The following is a 21689-nucleotide window of genomic DNA, read 5'->3' on the forward strand; positions in this document are numbered from 1 at the left end:
AGTAAAATTCTGAGGTTTGCCGAATTTCAACCAAAGAGATTGTGTGTATAAGAATTGTTGCAGCACTACAAAACATGGACCTAGAGACCTGAGCAGTACCTCCAACCACCCAAAGCAAAAAGTAGGTCACCTGCAGGGTAGATCACAACTCGAACATTGATGTGTAGAGTGTACTGCATTAGCACTGGTGGAGAAAACTGCAGTACTTTAGGTATAATCATGTCTGAAGTGACCGACCTGGTTGCTGGCAGCAGAAAAGACACTGCTGCTATATCAAGCATTCAGTGAGGAGTCTCTTGCCCATGGTAATAACGGTAAACAGACCCCAACACGTCGGTGGAAATATGTGGGCTGCATTGCAGATGAGCATTACTCCCTTCTTCCTTTCTCTCACAAATTACCAATTACCATCAAGCTGCCTCCAAACATCCTGCTTTCATAACAAGTGCTTACGCAGCAGGGACGGCATCAGACTCAATCAGCCACAGCTCCCAGGCACAGGAAAATGGGCATGTAACCTACCACAACACGATATAAACTCTTCTGTGTCCCCCACATTGGTTAGGTTAGTCTTGAGTTTCCTTCAGACATACGCTGGAGTGCTGCAGCGCGATGAAACTGTTATCTTTCCTTTACACATGTACCATACTGGGTGTATCCGGAAAAATTTAGCAACAAATACAACCCTGAAATCACACTGACAGTGGAATGGATCTACCAGCGCTCCCAAGCAGAATAAAAAGACATGTACAACGAAGGAAACTCTTTCAGTATTAGTGTGGAACATGACTGTAAGACTCGTTAATAGATATGGAAGTAATAGGAAGAATATGTCCCTGCCCCCACAATGGTACTAATCTTTGGCCACAATGCAACAAAATAATAAAGCATTTCCACTTACGAAGTCCTCGACTCTCAGAGGTCACAACATTTCTGCTGTTATACGATAAAATGCATCCATAGAGAGTTGCAGCATCCATGAGCCATCTGTTTATTCACACTCAACAATATTCTAATGAATACCGAACAATTAAAAATGAGGTGCTTCACGTCTTAGCAGGAGCTACAGCTGGTAATGCCACCGCCTCTTATGCTTCGATGTTGGTCTCAGCCATCATCAGCACGGAGAACCGCCAGCCAGCCCTTGAAATACTAGTCGTCCCAGGCCGTGACCTTTTCACGTACATGAAACGTCTAGCCCCGGGCAAGAACTGCCACGGCCTCAGGGTACAGATATTGGTTGACAGTAACCATGGAAAACAATCTACACAAAACTGATTAAAGGTAAGAAATCACCGACCGGTGTATCGCCATAGGTAGCGGATCGGTCAAGAAACTCCTTTCGCCTGCTCAGAACACACACACCTATCACTGCTATATAAAGGCATCTGTATGACGGAATAGCCCACGCACGGACATAGCAAATCACAGTGTGGCATGAAGTGTTAATGATAGTAGCAGTATACTCAGTATTTAGACAATCTAAGATATCTTTTTATTACGTGTTGATCTAAATACCAAGAATACTAGTAATGATATACTGCAAACGGTAGCAGAACTTTCTCTAGCAGTAAGAGTTTATGAAGTTGCTTTTAATACGAGAAGATGTTCTAAGACAGTTTTCTAGTAACTTGTGTCGTGTTGAACACCATGATGGGCTCATTAAATATGCGTTTTAGTTAGATATGCAATGGTAAAGTACGATCGATGTATCACAAGACAGGTCCGCGTACTTCTTCCTGCGAAAAAGAAAAACGAAATTCGAAATAAAAACTTACAGTGAACCCGTGAGGTTTATAAGATTTCTGGCCACATTTCGTAGCAGTGAATCTTTTGTTGCTCGCAGAATTGCTGTAACACACTCCTTACTAACTTACTAGAAGATTTTTACCAAAACCAATAATGTAATACCGGACTTGTTACCAGTACCTTCGATCAACACGCTTGCATTTCGTGAACTCAAACTGGACAGTGTTCAAAAGAGCATTGACACTATTGAGAATTGACATCAGTAGCCAACACACATTTTGTGTAAGAAAGAGAAATATCAGAGCTCGTATAAAGGCATAGGTGGCATGATCAGGTGACCAACTAATAAGCACACAGCGACCTAGAGTTTAGACCAACATCAAATAACACAAGACTCCTGGACAGGTGAGCAGAATTAGCGAGCGTCCTTCTCCTTCACAGTATTACGCCACAATTTTTCTCTCAAACTCTCCACTAACATATTTCAGAGGATGATATGCAGATTCCCTTGATCAAGTAGTCATTCAGTTACACTACTCAGTAACTGCAGACCAGGATCACCACATCACCAGTGGCTGTTTATATCTAAATCTTTTTCTTCCCTTCTCTTTGTAATAAGGTGGAGGCTTCCAAAAGTTGAGAGTGAGGCTGGATAGCGAAAGTCAAGACCTTTCTTAAGAGACTGTGACAAAGCTGTAAGCATGTTCAGGCCTAGAGTGGGTTTCAGAAGGCAACCACAACAGCATTCACAGGCATACCCAACCCCAGCACGACAGGCGGCACCTGAGTCGTTTTCTCTGAAAGAGGCCCTCTACGGACTGCTAAAAAACTTATACACAGATGTTGCTTCTCTTTGTGCTCCTTAGGAAATTCCATTGGATCTGTGGACAGCTAACGTCTTATTCAAAAGTTTCAGTATATGATCTTTTGATCTGGGGCCTACTTGGCGGGCTTGCCCTTCTTCAGGTGGGAGAAATCTCCTGGCTCCATTTATCCGTCTCTGATCGATTGACTTAAGAATAATGAGAGAGAAAAGAGCAGAAGATTGCTTGACAGTTACGTACTTTTCCTACGTCGGAACTCACAGTCTCTGCCCACAGTGGATGATGAGTTCCTGTTCTGGTGGGTAGGCAGTCGAGTTATAGAACATTCACATAGACACACTTCACTTAGGATTTTTGAAGAGTAAACAGCTTGACTTAGTTTTTCGCTGAATTTAGGTCAGGAAAGAGACGTCTTCAGGATGACTGATGGGACGAGCCTTACTTCCAAAAAATGGTCCAAATGGCTCTGAGCACTATGGGACTTAACAGCTGTGGTCATCAGTCCCCTAGAACTTAGAACTACTTAAACCTAACTAACCTAAAGACATCACACACATCCATGCCCGAGGCAGGATTCGAACCTGCGACCGCAGCAGTCGCGCGGTTCCGGACTGCGCGCCTAGAACCGCGAGACCACCGCGACCGGCCTTTACTTCCACTATTGGGATGTCTGTACTTGACCATTAAGTGCAAAGAGAGGGCTGAAACCATATTCTCCAGCCCCTTCTGGTGCCGCCTTCCTTATTCGATGCGTCATAATCTCACACGATCATGCTGTTCAGATATGAAGTTAATCCGCTCCCCTCTGAAGCCAAGTACACAGTTTTAAAGTCACACATTACCCGTGTTGCTCTCAGTGCACATTTTGTCAATCCTATGGTGTTTACTCCTATCTCTCCGTGTGCTTTCTACCTTTTACTAACATTTATGCAGTCATTAGGTGTGTCCGGGAACTATTAACGTAACTTTGTTTCATCCTACCCACCCACCTATGCCAATGTTATGCTTTAGAGTTATAATTCCTTGTCAGGTTCCTTTTAATATATCAGTAGGTAATTTAATGTTTAAAGGCACTAAATCTAACTGTTATAGTAACCATTAGTCTCCATTTGTAGCTAGAATATTTATGTCAGAGTTGTGGTGCCAATTTCTTTCATTATTAATTGGGCCACACCTATTAACATCCATTTATATAAGAAGTTTCCGTTGCGCGACAGCACCCTTGTTTTAAATTAAGTTGCATGATCTGTTGGAATGGTTCCTAACTCTTTTGATCACCAGATTGGTACCGTGTATCGTAGCTGTGCTCCAACCTCAACAAACAACCTACATAAGATTCCTTCGACTCTGAGCCATAGTTCCGAACTCTGGCAGCTTTCTAACTTGCGCAGACGTCTTATGATTCACCAAAACAAGATTTTGTCGATCCTTATCCAAGATTTTCGGAACCTGAAACCCCTGATTTGCGTAGTAGAACTTTCTTTTAACTTTTTTTAATCGGAAAATCAGGACGAACACCCAACAATAATTGAACATCATAAAATCTAAACCAATTTCAGACGCATGTGCTTTAGCTAATAGAAGCTTTTTCCTAGTAAACAACAAAAGGTTGATGAGTGAAAGTCGGTCTTTATCCACTCTTCACATCATTGCACTTTTGGGGGAAATATTTTTATGTCTTTATGTGTATAATTAGGAATTTCATTGTCTTTTATGGCATGTAATTCGGAATTTTGGTTATTTGGGGAAAAGTGTGTGATTTCTGGGTCGGTGATTGGTAATGCCAAGTTTAACTCTTGCTCTAGCACCTAGTTTAAAAAGATTGATCTCTGTAGATAGGGAGGAAACGAGTGATTCTGTAAATCGCGAATTCAATATAGAGATCGAACAATGTAGTTCGCACAGTTCTGAACTAATGGGAAGTCGGGAGAGTAATAGAGACGAGTCATTAGAGAGAAACTGCGAAACGAACTACTTACAGAGCAACATAGGACGAGCAGAAGCCGAGGTGTTAAATGAAGAGAATGTGACACTGTCTCAGACAACAGATGAGTTCTTAGCCGCTGATCGCGGAAGATTGAAGCAGAGCCTGGCCGAGCGCATCCACAACTCTTTTCCACCATAAAATGCTGATATACTGTCATCATTACTTCAGCATCTAGAAACTAGCAAAGAACAGTTCAAAATGTTAGACAGAAAGGCAGGTGAGTGGTACAATAATACAGACGGATATTTCAAAAAGACAGAGGAAACTTTTAAGAAGGCAAACGAGAAAAACGAGGTTCTTTTAAAAAGTATTGCAGATCAATTTAAGGAACACACTGAGCATTTTAAGAAATTAGAGCAACAGTTAACCGGTCATGTGCAAGGATGTAACGAATAAATGAGGAAACTGGACGAAAAGATCGGGGAAGAAGTTCAGAAATCAGAAGAAAGAACGAAACAGGTCAGTAAGGATAAGGTTAGCAATTACAATACTAAATTAGGCACTGCAATTAAAAAAGTGAAAAAAACTACCGTTGAATTGCGAAAGGATGTTGACAGAAATAAAACGTGGAAGGCTGTAGTCACCGACGACATTCCCCAAGTAAAGACACAAGTAGAAGATTTATCGTCACGCAGTGATGCGAGCTAAGATAAGACCGTTCTTGTTGGTTTAAAAGCTCAGGAAGAGATGAAAGTACTTATTCAGTTTAAGGAAATTCAGGCAGATATCAACTGTCCCAATCGAGAAGCGCTGGTCGAATTATTTCAAATGGTTCAAATGGCTCTGAGCACTATGGGACTTAATATCTGAGGCCATCAGTCCCCTAGAACTTAGAACTACGTCAACCTAACTAACCTAAGGAAATCACACACATCCACGCCCGAGGCAGGATTCGAACCTGCGACCGCAGCGGTAACGCGGTTCCAGACTGAAGCACCTAGAACCGCTCGGCCGAAGCGGCCGGAAAAATTACTTCAGCGATGTCCTCGAAACAGTGATGCAATGAACAGTACGTGAGTCATAGATACATTAATGAGTGAAGAAAAGAGGTGCAAAGAAGAACAAGTACAGGTTCTGTCGCATTCGCTATGATCTGGTACCGCCTCCACTGAACGTGGCACCATTAGTAATCTTAGGGACAAATTATCGAGACAGAAGCCAGGGGGACTATTCGTGAAGGGTACTCATTACCTCAAAACGAAGGTGCTAGGTTAGTGGAAATAGAGGATGAAGATTTAAGAACGAAGTAAGAACAGACAGAACCACCTTTGTCAGCTGCAGTACTTAAAATAGAGGAATCACCAAAGGTGTCACAGAAAACAACGAATTAGTGGACGAAGTGAGAATGATGACGAATGAGAAGACGTTTGATCTAGCGAGTCGGAGGATAAAGATATTAATTGTAAGTAACCAGGTTACAATACGCTATCTTTGGTTGGAAAACGTTTTATTTGTTTCTCCTCGAAAAAACGCGAGAATGAGTTTGAATGCACAGACAGGGAAATTAGAATTAATCCCAAGACAAGAAGGTGTCACAGAACTAGAGATGTGGCGCTTCTGTTGGTGGAAACAGAGCAAAAAACCGTGGAAGTGCCAAATAGCGAACACGAGGACGACACACGGGGCACGTTGACAGACACTGATGACGAAAATAGTCCTTAGGTATTGGATGTACATTAGGTCAAGTTAGGTTATGGTTAGTTAATTAAGTAGGCAGAAAGAAATTTGTGCAGTGGAAGTGCAGTAGAAGACTTTCATGAGCACAGAAAATTTAGTACGGGGTCATTTAGTTTGTATAGAATAGAATATGTTGGATATAATGAGACGCCATAAAACCCAGCACTACAAACGCAATAGGGCAGGTCATGAGATATGAATCATTGTTACTTGTTCAGTAAACGACCAGACTTATCCCCATGGGCGAGAGTGAGAAGAAGAGAGGAAAAATGGTGTGGAGACTTCATTCGAGGTTTAAGCCATTGAAACAGTGTTGAAAGAATCGAAATAATGAGTGCATTGGACGGCAAGCTGCATTTATTCGTCTGATAAGGAGGCCTTGCGTGGTCTTGTTCATGTTTAAAGCCATTAACGAGATGCACTGAGAGCGCCGAACTTTTGTTGCCGGACGCGGTTAAGCTGCAAGCTTATGCGCGCAGTAGCGAGAGGCACTGTGCTACTGTTGAGGGAAGGTTAGTTTTGTAACATGTCACATCATGCAAAGGTACGTGTGCGAGGTGCCGGGGCTATCAGTGTATTTATCACTAAATTCTACTAGAATCCACATATGTAAATCATGCTCTAAGCCCCCCCCCCTATTCTAACTCCGACTTTTGCTGTTGCACAAGGATAAAAAAAATACGCGAACTGACTCTAATCAACCCTGCCAGTGGAGTAGAAGAGAGTTTGGCACCTGCAATAATTTAATTTTATAAATAAGTTAAATAAACAAAGGTTTCATTTGCATAGTGAGGAATGATAGGGTTGCTCTATCGATTAACAGAATGAAAGTTCTGTCCAAAATAACAATATGATTTATTAAGACTAAACACTGAATAGTAAAAGAAACACAGGAAATATAATACATCAAATTGGCTCAAATTTGGAGATTCATACAAACACTGTAAAGGTGAAGTTGTCCCTAAACCAGATCGTGAGGTTTAAGACGAGGTGGTATGTGGAGCCAATTCCTTTCCACTCAAATCTCAAGAGAGACACACAGCTAACCCAACAGTAATTGCTGCTACTCGAAACAGAACAAAGTTAGAAAAGGATGAACAGGCGCGCTCTGCTGAGCTCTGATTGTCACCTAGGAAAATCCCTATCTGCCGGTGCTGCGGACGTACATTACCAAACGGTCTTCTTATCTCCCAGAACACGATCTGGCGTACCGCAGGCGAGGGCTGGTTGCTTCGACGTCCTCGACCGAAAGGCGACTGCCGACTCCTTAGAGCACCCGTGCAGGCCGAACTCACAACATTCCCGCCCCCACGACAGTGGCCGTGGTTACGTTCCAATCAGCAACCCGAAAACCGGCGGAAATTCCACTCCATTGCCGGAGCACTACCATTCCACCAATGGAGATTCTTGGCGCCAATTTCTGTGCTGATTTTGCTACGTCACGGCGCTATGCCCTGAGCAAACCAATCACCGTTACTATTTTGCAGAAAGTGCGGGAATTTTCCCGCCACAACTGCCAGGGTACACAAGTCATTCCCACGCCTCGCTGGTAGCCCGCCAGAAAGTGTTTTCGCTAAGTTTCTCCGAAGTAACGGAACCTCTAGCCCAGCCGCTACTTCACACCCCAGCGGGCGTGTCTCTTGACAATGTCGGCGTCTGCAAAGCATTCACTCGACTGCCTCACACACGTCGGCTTAACCCGCCTGTCACCGGACCACCCGGGTGACGAGAGACGCTGCGTGGGAAGTCCGCGTGTGAAGGAATAGCAGCCCTCCACCGCATGCAAATAGAGAGGAGAGTCGTAAGATAGAAATATGAGAGGGGGCTCATGCCACCTCTCACGTGTGCCCAAGACACCAAAAGATTATGATCTGTCTTTGTATTGTTTCTACATGATGTTCGTAGGGTATGTGCGTTCTACCAATGAAAATCTGTTTTAAACCATTTTTACAGTAATAACTCTGCCCATGAAAGTTAAGAAATGGTAAAAGTAAGAACAGAGGTAATTTGGAGACCAATACGAGCATTGCAACAAAGTATTATCAACAATTTTTTGTTATTTTCATGGGTGGATTTAGAAAAAATTATGCTTTGTGAAGTCATTAAATTTACGTTTTGTTCGTGATCGTTGTACGTTTGGGGACTGTCTTATGAAAACATTTACTGATTAACAAGGAGTTTTTAAACTGGAAAATGGAAAGACAAAGGAAAAGAGAGATGAAGACCTACCATATAACCTAGGGAGCATAACAGGTTACATTACCACCACAGTAGTTGACTGTAGTTCACGCCAATAAGTGTAGGGGGTATCTTTACTAATGAAACGTTATTCACAACGCATTGCATGTCTACTAATTGTGACTATCCCTGATAATGAACGACTTCTTTTTCAGTGAACTTCGTCGTAAATATTAATTGATTTTGCCTTTACATATTCTTTGACTTTATCATCAGGTCAAAGAACCGGAACGTGTAGTAACAAAATTTTTCTATGCATGGAACCCATGTAATATTTGTACAAACGTACATAAGTTCATAAAATGTTTAATAAGTATAGAAACCAAAGTACTGCAGTTGTATTTTCAAAGCCTAAGAACTTCACTTCTTATTACATTGCAAATTTTTGAGGTCACAGAACCTTCATCTGAAATGCATTTCCATAAATGTATTCAGAATTAGAAGTTTTGCAAGACCATGGAGACCAGAATCATGCTGTAAGCTTCTTGTAAAATTGGTAGAGTGGCATAAGCCAAAGAGTAACGGTTACTTGATATTTTTGACGCCACATCACTTATTGATTACTCAGTTTTAAAATTTTGAGGCCACTGAACTGTAATCTGTACTGCTGAATAGTGATTCTTTTCTGTGTACTTATTCAAATTTAAAATTCATGGTAGGCCACACACCATTACAGCTACATTACAGCTGGATAATTTTTTGGTTAGGATTATCTTTTATCGTGTACACATGGTTGTCTTGTGCAATAATTTTATGTAAAAATTGCTAAAAAACACGGCGTGGTCCGGATATTTATTTATTCCAGTCTTATGTTAGTCCATCTCGTCTTGCTCTCTCTCACTGTCCATGTCCTCCTTCACCCTTTCTACCAGCCCCCCCTCTCTTTATCCATCTCTCGTCCCTCCTCTCTCTATCCATCCCCACTGTCCCTATGCATCACCTCCATCCCTCCCTCTCTCTGTCCATCTGCACCACCCCTTCTTTTTCTACCCAGTAAACCCCCAATCTCTGTCCATCTCTTCCTCCCCCCTCTCTCTGTCCATTTCCTCCGCCTCCTCCCTCTGCCCATCTGCTCTTCCCCCCTCTGTCTACCTCCTTCTCTCCCCTCGAATTCTATCTCCTCCTCTCCTTATCTTTGTCAATCATTACCTCCCCTCTCTCTGTCCATCTCCTCCTCCCCTCTATCTGTTCATCTCCTCTTCTTCCTGTTCTGTGTCCCTCTCCTTTCTCTGACCGTCTCCTTCTCTCTCCTTTCTCTCTCAATTTTCACCTCCCCTATTTGTGTCTATCTCCTCGTCCTCATATCTGTACCTATCTCCTCCTTCCCCATCGCTTTCTGTCCATCTCCTCGTCCTCCCTTCTCTCTCCACGTTATCAGAATCTCCCAAATAACAGGCTGGTGGTTCTTACCCTCACAGTATTTCTTACCAGACTGTAGCTAATATGTGTACCAAATTTGATTGAAATCGATCCAGGGATATAGGATCAACTTTTTACCCATGGCTATGCACGCATACACACACGTCAGATATATTTTACAAATATTTAACATATTTCACACTTGTTTGTACATGTATTTCAACCGTATACCAAAACCACGTATGACTTAGTTGTTACTACATTATATGTCGATAAGGACCATTGGCGATTTCCATAATATACCAAAAAGGTTTAGAATGGTCCAACATGTTCCAGAACATTCAGGAGTGTTGTGGAATGTTGCACAATAATCTGGTATGTTTTGGAGAATCTTCCTGAATTTCCATACTATTCGCGAACAGTCGAGAACATCCCAGATTATTGTTGAACATTCCGGAACATTCTGGAATGTTTAGGAGTGCTCTAGAACACTCTAGAATGTTCTGGAATGTTCTAGAAATTTCTAGAGGGCGAAACTTCCCAGCCCATATATCTTCAAAAGCATAAAAAAGGTTCAAATGGCTCTGACCACTATGGGACTTAACATCTGTGGTCATCAGTCCCTTAGAACTTAGAACTACTTAAACCTAACTAACCTAAGGACATCACACACATCCATGCCCGAGGCAGGATTCGAACCTACGACCGTAGCGGTCACGCAGTTCCAGTCTGAAGCGCCTAGAACCGCACGGCCACATCGGTCGGCTAGAAAAGCATACCCTAGACGTGTACCCACTTCACAGATGGGGGTTAGAGGGCTACCACATCGTAGAACTCCCTTGTTCGTACCAGGACTCGTTTCTGAGTTTTAGTGGCATGTACATTGTACACTTACTGTTTTAACATATATTGTCTACATTACTTTTGTCTGTCCTCTTTTAGAATACGGCTGCGCGCTGTGAGATTCTTACGAGATAGGACTGACGGAGTACATCGAAAAAGTTCAAAGAAGGGCAGCACGTTTTGTATTATCTCGAAATATGGGAAAGAGTTTTCCTGAAATGATACACGATTTGGGATGGGCATCATTAAAACAAAGACGTTTTTCGTTGCGGATGAATCTTCTCACGCAATTCCAATCACCAGCTTTCTTCCCCAAATGCGGAAATATTTTGTTGACGCTGACCTACATAGGGTAAACGATCACCATGATAAAAATAAGGGAAACCAGAGCTCGTACGCAAAGATCTACATCTACATGGATACTCTGCAAATCACATTTAAGTGCCTGGCAGAGAGTTCATCGAACCACCTTCACAATTCCCTATTATGCCAATCTCGTATAGTGAGCGGAAAAAATGAACACCTATATCTTTCCGTACGAGCTCTGATTTCCCTTATTTTACCGTGGTGATCGTTCCGCCCTATGTAGGTCGGTGTCAACAAAATATTTTCCCATTCGGAGGAGATAGTTGGTGATTGGAATTTCGTGAGAAGATTAAAAAAAAATGGTTCAAATGGCTCTGAGCACTATGGGACTTAACATCTATGGTCATCAGTCCCCTAGAACTTAGAACTACTTAAACCTAACTAACCTAAGGACATCACACAACACCCAGCCATCATGAGGCAGAGAAAATCCCTGACCCCGCCGGGAATCGAACCCCGGAACCCGGCCGTGGGAAGCGAGGACGCTACCGCACGACCACGAGATGCGGGAGTGAGAAGATTCCGTCGCAACGAAAAACGCCTTTCCCTTAATGATTTCCAGACCAAATCCTGTATCATTTCTGTGACACTCTCTCCCATATTTCGCGATAATACAAAACGTGCTGCCATTTTTTTTTTTTTTTTTTTTTGAACTTTTTCGATGTACTCCGTAAGTCGTACCTGGTACGGATCCCACACCGCGTAGCAGTATTCTAAAAGAGGACGGACAAGCGTAGTATAGGCAGTCACCTTAGTAGGTCTGTTAAATTTTCTAAGTGTCCTACCAATAAAACGTTTTCTATGTGTTCTTTCCAATTTAAGTTGTTCGTAATTGTAATACCTAGGTATGTAGTTGAATTTACGGCTTTTAGATTAGACTGATTTATCGTGTAGCCAAAGTTTAACGAATTCCTTTTCACACTCATGTGGATGACCTCACACTTTTCGTTACTTAGGGTCAACTGCCAATTTTCGCACCATTCAGATATTTTTTATAAATCGTTCTGCAGTTCGTTTTGATCTTCTCATGACCTTATTAGTCGATAAACGACAGAGTCATCTGCAAATAACCGAAGACGGCTGCTCAGATTGTCTCCCAAATCGTTTATATAGATAAGGAACAGCAGAGGGCCTACAACACTACCTTGGGGAACGCCAGAAATCACTTCTGTTTTACTCGATGACTTTCCGTCAGTTACTACGAACTGTGACCTCTCTGACAGGAAATCACAAATCCAGTCACATAACTGAGACGATATTCCATAAGCACGCAATTTTACTACGAGCTGCTTGTGCGGTACAGAGTCAAAAGCCTTCCGGAAATCCAGGAATATGGAATCGATATGAAATCCCTTGTCAGTAACACTCAGCACTTCATGTGAATAAAGAGGTAGTTATGTTTCACAGGAACGATGTTTTCTGAACCCATGTTGAATGTGTAAGAGATAGATATTCGATGTTTCCGAGCGCTATACGAGATTGGAATAATACAGAATTGTGTACGTGGATCGATATATAGTAGTATATAGTATATCCAGAGTATCCAGGTATATATATATATATATATATATATATATATATATATATATATATATATATATATATATTACTAGCCATTAAAATTGCTACACCACGAAGATGACGTGCTATAGCCGCGAAATTTTTCCGACAGGAAGAAGATGCTGTGATATGCAAATGATTACCTATTCAGAGCATTCACACAAGGTTGGCGCCGGTGCCGACACCTACAGCGTGCTGACATGAGGAAAGTTTCCAACCGATTACTCATACGCAAACGACAGTTGACCGGCGTTGTCTGGTGAAACATTGTTGTGATGCCTCGTGTAAGGTGGAGAAATGCGTACCATCACGTTTCCGACTTTGATAAAGGTCGGATTGTAGCCTATCGCTATTGTGGTTTATCGTATCGCGATATTGCTGCTCGCGTTGGTCTAGATCCAATGACTGTTAGCAGAATATGGAATCTGTGGATTCAGGAGGGTAATACAGAACGCCGTGGTGGATCCCAAAGGCCTCGTATCTCTAGCAGTCGAGATGACAGGCATCTTATCAGCATGCCTGTAACGGATCGTGCAACCACGTCTCGATCCCTGAGTCAAGAGATGGGGACGTTTGCGAGACAACAACCATCTGCACGAATAGTTCGACGCCGTTTGCAGCAGCATGGACTATCAGCTCGGAGACCATGACTGCGGTTACCCTTGACGCTGCATCACAGACAGGAGCGCCTGCGATGGTGTACTCAACGACGAACCTGGGTGCAAGAATGGCAAAACGTCATTTTTTCGGATGAATCCAGGTTCTGTTTACAGCATCATGATGGTCGCATCCGTGTTTGGCGACATCGCGGTGAACGCACATTGGAAACGTGTATTCGTCATCGACATACTGGCGTATCACCCGGTGTGATGGTATGGGGTGCCATTGGTTACACGTCTCGGTCACGTCTTGTTCCCATTGACGGCTCTTTGAACAGTCGACGTTCCATTTCAGATGTGGTACGACCCGTGGCTCTACCCTTCATTCGATCCCTGCGAAACCCTACATTTTAACAGGATAATGCACGACCTGATGTTGCAGGTCCTGTACGGGCCTTTCTGGATACAGAAAATGATCGACTGCTGCCCTGGCCAGCACATTCTCCAGATCTCTCACCAACTGAAAGAGTTTGGTCAATGGTGGCCGAGCAACTGGCTCATCGCAATACGCCAGTCACTACTCTTGATGAACTGTGGTATCGTGTTGAAGCGGCATGGGCAACTGTAGCTGTACACGCAATCCTAGCTCTGTTTGACTCAATGCCCAGGCGTATCAAGGCCGTTATTACGGCCAGAGGTGGTTGTTCTGGGTAATGATTTCTCAGGATCTATGCACCCAATTGCGTGAAAATGTAATCACATGTCAGGTCTAGTATAATATATTTGTCCAATGAATACCCGTTTATCATCTGCATTTCTTCTTGGTGTAGCAATTTTAATGGCCAGTAGTGTATATATATATTAAATATCTACTGTTAAGTGGTACAACTGTTCAAAGACATTTACGTCCGACGCAAGATACGCGAGCATACAGAGACTAGTGGTGATAGCTGGCCCAGCCACAGTTGACCCGAATGGAAGCATACGGCGCTGAGTGCGTGGATGGACGAGATGGGACGCCCCAGTTAGGGACTGCCGATGCACACACCGGTCGCTGCTACCAGCTCCTTCTGCCGGCCGGGAGGACGTTCTCTGCCAACATGCGCTGAGCCTTCAAGTAGAAGTGGGGCCCTGGAACGAATAATTTCTCCGCTGCAGGGAATGACGCACCTCAGGTAACTTAGGGCGCTGCGACAACAGACTGTACCGCGCCTGACCTGCTTACTGCTGACACTGGCTCTGCAGCGTGCAAGGCTACGCTACGAAGGTCATCGAACCTATGTCAGCACAGTTTACTATCAGGCAGGTTTTTAGTCAACCTGACACTTGAACAAACCTGTTTGAGTGTCTGTCCAGAGAAACACCCTATGATCATTGAAGCACCACAAGGTCATACTATGCAAGTAGTTAGCACACGATTGTCAAAGAACATGAACTATATTTATGTACTAGCGTCATCAGTCATGCCAGTCGGAGACTTGTTGAACACTGCTGTTATCGTTGACATCTCCTTCATTGTGTATTTGTGAAAGAATGAACATTCTTATATGACTCATGTCACACCAATTTGGAACATGAACGCTTTTGTGATTGCTCATATAATCTACTGAAGACTGGTGAGGTCTTATAACTGATCACTCTGAGTTCTATGTTGCTACATACTGTGAGTGAGATGAAGATAGACTAATTACTGTGAAGAACAGACTATGGACATGAATTATGAGATAGTGAGGACATTAAATCTAGTCTAGGTTCAAATGGCTCTGAGCACTATGGGACTCAACATCTTAGGTCATAAGTCCCCTAGAACTTAGAACTAATTAAACCTAACTAACCTAAGGACATCACACACACCCATGCCCGAGGCAGGATTCGAACCTGCGACCGTAGCAGTCCCGCGGTTCCGGACTGCAGCGCCAGAACCGCTAGACCACCGCGGCCGGCTCTAGTCTAGGCTTGTTATTTGCACAAAGAACAGACTTAGGACCTATGATTCGCGTCGCGCGTCCACAAGAAGGTTTGACTGTAACTATGAATACTCAATAACTATGAATACTCAATCTCACGCGTCGAACATTGTACAGAATTAGCCCGTGTCATGACCGGTGTTGTACCGAGGAATTGGGATGTGATTTTACGTCTTTATGTCATGTACACTTCAGGGACAGTTAGTATCAAAGGCCAGCCGTCTAGTCTTACAAACGTTGGAAGTAACCAGCTTGAACACCAAAATATATTATTATCTGAATTTTAAAGCACTCCAACATTGATGCAATGTATTATGCAAGGCAAATGTTCTATTTTCATGTGTAATTCACTGCTCAAGTAATATTTTGATCACACGCCAGTAGCAGCGTCACAATTTCTAACTTTTAAACTCCTCATTTGTGGAGACTTGTAACCATTTGCATCATTTTTTCTCAACACTGTTTTTGAGTCTTATCGTAAATACTCATTTACCAACGTTTACCTCACATTATACACAGAGCTACACAAGTAGTTGCTGATGAGGAATTACTGAGAGTACTTCCAAGGAATCAGCATTAACATCCGTTAATGGAATTTTAATTTGTTCTGTGTTTAATTTTGTACATTTATGGAACTGTACTTCTACATGACCATTCGGTAACACATGTGTCACATGAATAATTTTTAAGTATATTTTAACTGTTTTGAAAATGTGTTTCTGTAATTGTTATCCGGTTATCTTTACCTGTTTTGAATCTGCTTTGCGATTTGTTATGTTCCTATTCAGTACACAATACTATGTTCTTATGGTTTGATGTCATACTGTACATGTTTTCCTGTAGAACCACTATTTTGTGCAACTTCATACACAGGGCGGAGAAAAAATGTGTCACGAAATTTTAACTCTGGACAGCCGATGCCAGTAGGAACCGAAATTACTAATGTTGTGTAGGTTGACAACGCACGATTTTTAAACTACGGAAACTTGACGCCACTCCCTCCGATTGGCCGTGGGATTGCCCTTTTGTCCTTCGTCGGTTGACGGGTAGCGCTATGGTTGTTGGTTCACACATACAAACGTCCCTCGTCCCGTCTCCGCCCCAACGTGGTACGCACGCGTGTCAAATAGGTCTTGCTGTTTGTCTCCACCTCAAGTCAGAGGCATTCACACGTAAGATTCGCTTCGGAGCACACACTCATCACCTGCGATTTAGTCATACAGTAAGCATGGCGGCAGAGTATACGTTTGAAGAACAACGGGATATGGTTTTTGTTTATGGACTAGCTGACGGTAATGCTCATTTAGCTCGACGGTTGTATGAGGAAGGGTACCCAGCAAGACGCCACCCACACCCGCAAACGTTTACAGCAATTCACCGACGACTTGGCGAAACAGGTTCGTTAGCGGGATATCGTGGTGATGCTGGAAGACCTCGAACACGACGGGACGCTGCATTTGAAGATACTGTTCTCGGGCGTTTCGAGGAAACACCTACGACAAGTACTCGAGCGGTTGGACACGACATGGGGGTCACTCATCAGTTATTTTGGGAGGTTTTGATGGATGACGGCATCCATTTAGTTTCCACCCTGTCCAAGACCTAAATCCCGTGGCGGACTATGAACTCAGGGTATGGTTTTGCCGGTGGTTTCTGAGACGTGTTGCACGAGATCCCGACTTCCCCGCCACTGTGTTGCTTACCGACGAGTGCACCTTTCATCGGGATGGCCTTTGCAACACTCAAGACGTTCATTACTGGACAAGGGGAAATATCCACGTAACGTACGTCCACGGACACCAGGAACGATTTTCGCTCAACATTTGGGCAAACATTGTGGGTGACCATCTGATTTGGCCGACCCGTCTACGTCCTCGACTTACCGGGGCAAATTACCTTCACTTTTTGCAAGAAACTCTACCCGGCCAGCTAGAAGTTGTTCCCCTGGACGTACGTCTACGCATGTAGTTGCAGCGTGATGGGGCGCCCGCACATAACTGTCATGCTGTGTGGGGATAGTTGCTCGTAGGACATGACCTCACGCCACCGGACTTTTTCCTGTGGGGATTCTTGAAGGAACTAGTTTACCCACCCGGACGTGAACCACGTAGAAACGAAGAGGAATTAATGGATCGCATTCAACATGCCGCCAATCACATCAGGTCAAAGCCAGGAATCTTTGAAAGAGTTCGGCAAAATACCGTTCGACGTTACCAAGCTTGTATCGCGTCAGAGGGTCGCCAGTTCGAGCACCTGCTTTAAGCAAACAATGTCCTAGCTACAAAAAAAGGCCCTTTTCAGGGCCGACACAATTTGTAAGACTTTCTGTACGGGAATTAACAGCTATTGACGTGTTTGTTCCCGGTACGTCTTATCATCAAACTACAACGGATGTGTCGGGACCCAAGTGGATTCGCCCCCACGCCCCCAGAGTGGAAGGCTGGCGCGCTACCACAGAGTGTGCGGGCCGCCTTGGATACATCGCGATCTCCGGCAGGCAAAGCATTCGCGGTCATGCGTTGTCCAGACCATCCGGCAACAAGGCAGTCCCGCGGCCAATCAGAGCGCTTGGCGCCAAGTTTCCGTGGTATGGAAATTGTGCGTCGTTGACCTACACAAGATTAGTAATTTTGGTTCCCACTGGCATCAGCTATCCAGTGTTAAAATTTCGTGATACAATTTTTCTCTACCCTGTATTATCTAGTAGGCTATGGTTTAGATTGAATGATTGTGTTGAACCTGTAAAGTAAGAAGTGTCTGAGGTCATTCATTATAAACTGAAATGATTATCTATGAACATTAATAACAGGCTATCTCCAGGGAGGGCAGCAGTCTGCGGCTGCTTGCTCATGAAGTCGAGTGACTGAAGGAAGATACAAGATGACTTAGACAAAATTTCTGTTTGGTGTGATAAATGACAGCTGGATCTAAATGTGGGAAAATGTAAATTAACGTGGATGAGTAGGAGAAACAAACCTCTAATGTTCAGATACGGCATCAGTAGTGTATTGCTTGACATAGTCACGTCGTTTAAATGTCTGCAAAGCCATACGAAAAGGAACCATCATGTTAGAACTGTGGTAGCGAAGGCGAATGGTCGACTTCGGTTCATTAGGGGGATTTTAGGAAATTATGGTTCATCTGTAAAGAAGACGGCATATAGGACGGTGCTGCGACCTCCACTTGAATACTGCGCGAGTGTTTGGGATCCAAACCAGTTCCTTTTGAACGAGGACATCAAAGCAATTCAGAGGCGGGCTACTAGATTTGTTAGCTGTAGGTTCGCACAGTACATGCTACGGAGATGCTTCGGGAACTTAGAGGTTAGTCCCTAGAGGGAAGGCGCCTTTCTTTTCGCGGAATACTATTAAGAAAATTTACATAAGCGCAATCTGATGCTGACTGCTGAATGATTCTACTGCCGCCAACATACATAGCGCTTAAGTACCACGAAGATAAGATACCAGAAATTAGGGCTCATACGGAGGCATATGGACAACCGTTTTTTCCCTCTCTCTGTTTGCGAGTGGAAAAGGAAAGGAAATGACTAGTAATGGTACAGACTACCCTCCACCACGCGCTGTACAATGGTTTGAGGAGTTGGCCTATCTACCTACATGTAGATGTAGGAAACAAGTTTCTCGCTCTGGGTCTGTAGGGAATAGGCGATTCTAGTAATGTGGCTGACGAAATGATTAGATGAATAGTCAGTCATTCAGCAGAGTAATATTGAATTCCACCAACAGATAGTCTACAAAACAACTGTCACTATCGCTGTTTGTGTAATAGATTTACACGTTAAATAATTTAAAGCGTAGGTATACAGTGAATAGTTTTACATACATTTCGGTCCCTATTTTCTTTTTTCAAGTAGCGTAGGGAATGTGGTATTGCATCCTGTCATTATTGAATATTCCATTAAAACTTCTGCATCATGTACACGTCCAGCTAAAATATAATGCTTATGATTTCTAATTTTAGGAGGCATAACAGGAAAAGACGTCATGATTATGTCTTCTACATATAAGCTAATATTACTTCCCAGTAGACAACATTGCAGCACCACATTATGTCTATATATACGAAAACGTTAATAGTTAATGTCCTAAATCTGCTCAATGCATTTCCTCCTTTACACATCAGGAAGGAATAATTTGTTCTATAACTACGCCAGCAGGCCACTCAGGCTTCTCCTTTGCATTATCAGAATTACTGTCACTAGATTTTTCATATTCTTAACATTAGCAAAAAATCTGTGAGGAAGGTGCTGCGTTTGACAGCCTTAGCAATCGCAAAAAATAATCATGTTTCCCAGTGTTGATCCTATGTCATGTATTCGATCTCAGAAACATGGGTGACGAAACGATTAAGTGAATAGACAATCATCCACACATTTCTGTCATTAACAAATGCTCCATTAAAGTGGCACTCTTGTAATATTTATGTATACGACACTGATTTGGTTATGACGGATAGACATTCATCCAGCAGAACACATTGTATTCCACCAAGAGATAGTCCATAATACGACAGGCAGTATCCCTGTTTGGTACTTTGTGTAACACATTATCATGCTTGATTGCATTAAGTTTATGTATTTCCACACAAGTCAAGAATATCTACATTAATTTTCCGGAAGACATTGTTTCGATCCCACATCAGTGTGTCTTAGTATTTGTGTATCTATGTTTTATTTGTGTGTGTGTGTGTGTGTGTGTGTGTGTGTGTGTGTGTGTGTGTGTGTGTGTGTCTCGTCGTTCCATGTTAAATGACTAAAACTATAGGCACAGAGAGGATAGGTCTATAACCCATTATTGGACTTGCTTGTCTGGAATATGTATACGTCTTCACAAGTCATCCTTATGTACTGTAATTCTACGGACTGGGATGTTTTAGATCCCACATCAGCCTGTCTAAGTATTTGTATCCATCACTTCTCTCATATGTCTTCTTTCGGAAGGGCAGGTCAACAACAACAGCTGTACTTCACTTAGCTACAAACATAAGTTATTGTTTTGAAGACAAAGAGTCTATAGCACTAGTACTCTGTGACCTTAGTAAGGCATTTGATTGCATCCCACATAAGGCCCTGCTCAGAAAGCTAAATCATATGGTATAGGGGGATCTGTCCTGCAAACTCTTGAATCCTACCTGAGAAACAGACGACAGATTGTCTCTGTGCAAGGAGCTGGTTCAGGTGAGAAGAAGCTACAGCATGGTGTACCACAGGGATCGGTAATGGGACCCCTGCTGTTCCTTGTCTTCGTAAATGACATAGGCTCCAATGGGCACACATTGCAGTTTGCGGATGATACAACCTTATTCTCAAAAGAAGAGAATGTTGCACAAGCAGTCCAACAAGCAAAAGTCTTGTTCAATGAAGCTAAGGTCTGGTTTATCATGAACAAAATTAAAATTAATGAAGAAAAAACTCAGAGGATGATATGTGGCCTTAGAAATGCTGGAGCACTGAGTAACGCAGCAGATGTTAAACTTCTGAGCTTTCTCATTGACACCAAATTAACGTGGCAACAGCACACCAAACATGTATGTTCCAAACTTTCACGGGTCCTGTACCTCTTGAGGAAACTGAGAAGTATAGTGCCAGAACAGTACCTGCTAACTGTGTACTATGCAATGTTCCACAGCCAAATCAGTTATGGGAGTTATGGACTGTTGTTCTGGGGCCGCTCTGCAGGCTGCAATAATGTGCTTTTACTGCAAAAGAAAGCAATGAGGATCATTACTTCAAGCAAAAATCAGACCACTGTGCCGGCCGGAGTGGTCGAGCGGTTCTAGGCGCTACAGTCTGGAGCCGCGCGACCGCTCCGGTCGCAGGTTCGAATCCTGCCTCGGGCATGGATGTGTGTGCTGTCCTTAGGTTAGTTAGGTTTAAGTAGTTCTAAGTTCTAGGGGACTGATGACCACAGTAGTTAAGTCCCATAGTGCTCAGAGCCATTTGAACCATTTTGAACAGACCACTGTAAACCAATTTTCACCAGGTTAGGAGTTCTGACTGTTTACAGCCAGTATATATTGAACTGCCTTTTCCACATAAAGAGGAACCATGATATCTACAGAAAGATAAATGAAGTTCACAAATACAACACTCGCAACAAAGACAGTATCGCCATGCCAAGGTGTCGATTAGCAAAGACACAAAACAGCTTCCCAACGGTGGCGCTCAAATTGTTTGATGCTCCACCTAATAACATTCAGTCTTTACCATGGGAGCAGTTTAAAACTACTATTTTGTGTAAGCTAAAAAGAGCAAACCTTCTACAATATTGAAGAATTCTTCTCTAGTAATAGCATAGTGTTTACTTGAGCTGCAGCTCAGTTCCATGACTCCAACAGTAACCGTTATATTTAATTTCATTATATACTTGTGTCTATTTTATTGTTGTGTCATTATTGTAATCTAATTTATAACTTAAATATGTCATGCGATATTAAATTTCTGTCATAGCAGAGTTGTATTCATGTATTTTGATAATGTTGTATCTTGACGCTGTCTGTC

This window comes from Schistocerca nitens, chromosome 3, assembly GCF_023898315.1.
Source record: "Schistocerca nitens isolate TAMUIC-IGC-003100 chromosome 3, iqSchNite1.1, whole genome shotgun sequence".
Taxonomy (NCBI): domain Eukaryota; kingdom Metazoa; phylum Arthropoda; class Insecta; order Orthoptera; family Acrididae; genus Schistocerca; species Schistocerca nitens.